This window comes from Rhagoletis zephyria, unplaced genomic scaffold (genome assembly GCF_001687245.7).
Source record: "Rhagoletis zephyria isolate East Lansing unplaced genomic scaffold, Rhagoletis_zephyria_1.1 Rzeph_scaffold_00203, whole genome shotgun sequence".
Lineage (NCBI taxonomy): Eukaryota > Metazoa > Arthropoda > Insecta > Diptera > Tephritidae > Rhagoletis > Rhagoletis zephyria.
Genome location: NW_016157287.1, coordinates 340,828 through 343,462, shown reverse-complemented (window position 1 = coordinate 343,462; position 2,635 = coordinate 340,828).

The window sequence follows — 2,635 nt, the reverse complement described above, 5'->3', positions numbered from 1 at the left end:
ACATTCATCCAATTTTTGAAAATAAACACTCGTTTTACTTGCTATTAAATTTAATTTTGCAGGGAATTTAGGACGAGTGTAGTTTTCGCAAAAAAAATAGTGCGAAAAAAGCTCACGAAAGTTGAAAAAAGGTGAAAAAAGTAAAAAAAAGTTGTATTTGCTGGGTAAATACACACAGATCTCTTGAGGTTTCTTTATTCACATATAAATCGTTCGAAAGACCCAAGTTTCTTCTTTTTAAACCCGGCAATAAACCGAAACTCGGTTCATAATGAACTAAGTTAAGGCTTATAAGTGCGCAAAACCGGTTTTTTAACGGTGAATCAAGATTTTGGGGGTGTTTGGCAAATTTCACATTTCGATTCTTGTTTTACTCGAAAAGACCTACCAGAAAATATGCATAACTTCCCAGGTATTTTTTAGTGTCGCAGAGTGTAATTTGCAGGAACCGCAAATAACGATTACGTTTGAAAATTTCTACTCAAAAAATCACACTGAAAGAGAAATGCTGCGTGCCTAAGGAGTACACCAATATATTTCTTACTACTCGGAATACCTTCAGCGGCACTGACTTTTATTTTTGAATTTTTACTTATAAAAATCTAGTTTAATCATTATTTTTTGAGTTTTATTTTTTACTCAGAAAATAATCGTTATGTGTTTAGTTATATTGTTTGCTCGGAAAATAATAGTCACGTTTTAAGTTTTATTTTTTGCTAGGAAAATAATGGTTACGTTTTAAGTTTTATTTTTTGATCGGAAAATAATCGTTACGCTTTGAGTTTTATTTTTTGCTCAGAAAATAATTGTTACATTTTAAGTTTTATTTTTTGCTCGGAATATAATCGTTACGTTTTAAGCCTTATTCTTTGCTCGGAAAATAATCGTTATTTCTTGAGTTTTATTCTTTGCTCGGAAAATAAAACTTAATTTTTGCGTATGCGTATGCGCATGCGTGAATAGACAGGGGGCGGCTGCATTGAACTTTTAACGCCATTGTGGAGTGGGTAATGAAAATACAGAGAACAAGAGACAAGGGCAGAAACAAAGACAAGGGCTGAAAATCTTCATCTTCATCACCATATTCATCTTCATCTTGATTTTCATCTTCATCATTATCTTTATCCTTGTATTTTTATTTATCTTTAACTTTGTCCTGTTCTTCATCTTTATCATTGGCTTGATCCTTCAATGATAGGTTGCCCTTGTCTTTGTTTCTTCCCTTGTATCTTGCTCTCTGTATTTTCATTACCCACTCCGCAGTGGCGTTAAAAGTTCAATTCAGCCGCCCCCTGTCTATTCTCGCATGCGCATACTCATACGCAAAAATTAAGTTTTATTTTCTGAGCAAAAAATTAAACTCAATAGATAACGATTATTTTCCGAGCAAAAAATAAAACTTAAAACGTAACGATTATTTTCCGAGCAAAAAATAAAACTTAAAACGTATCGATTATTTTCCGAGCAAAAAATAAAACTCAAAACATAACGATTATTTTCTGAGTAAAAAATAAAACTTAAAAAATAATCGTTATGTTTTGAGCAAAAAATAAAACTCAGTCAATAACGATTAAAAAGTAATTTTTATATAAAAGTTGTAACCGTTACGGTCCCTGGTAATTTGAATGCCATCAGATCTGCACCGTTCGTTCAATTTTCAAAAGTGAGGTTAAAGATCTAGCTTGAAATTATTTTATAAGTTAAATAAATTATTTCATCATGGGTATAAACCGAAATTGTTTTGACAGGAGTTTTCGAAACTGCCTGAAGGAGGGTTGCCTAGTTACATTGAAATTTATAGCGTTTTCTTTTCTCAAAAAAAGGCTGCACTTATTCTGCCTTGTGTTAGCGCTGTCACATTTTCATGTTCTTTTCTCAGCCCTTTCACAAGGCGTCGTGTTCTTTTCTCAGCAGATTGCGCTCTGATCCGGCGAAAGTGGTGCCTTTTCTGCCCTCAAATAAACGTGAGGGTGCGAGTTGCATGGTTGATTTTTAATTTAATCTTGTAAAAATGCAATTATTTTCCCTATCAGAAATAAGTGTTTTGCTTTAAAATTGTTAAAGACTTACAGGCCAAGTGAATAATTCAGCTTTATTAAGTTTATTAAGTTCTATAAGTAAAATTATGATGGAGTAGTATATTTTCTGTTTCATTCTCATATAAAGAACGCAACATTTTCTCAGGTTTCAGGGCAACGCAAAGCAAGAGTTCCCATATAAAAGGGCAGAACTTTTTTTGAGAAAAGAAAACGCTATTAATTTGGGGAATTAGGAAATGGAAACATGTATCATAATGGGTGTCAAATAAAAGATGTATAAGAAGGTTGTAGGTTTACAATATTTGAAAGAGGATTTCCATTTTTTTGGAAAGCCAAATTTAGTTAAATCTTATATACAAAGTAAAGTTGCAAAAGTGGTGTAACACATTTACTCAAGAGGTTTAAGGAAGCTTCATGGAAAATATTTTTAAAGACGGTCCAAATATAAGAGAAGACAACAACAGATAAAAGTTTCACATATAAGAAAAACAATAGCAAATGAAACAATTATTTTTCTAATCCTTTCGCTATTAACTACGGATGATTTATGAAATATGTATTACAATTTGGATATCAGGTTACAATTTGGATATGAG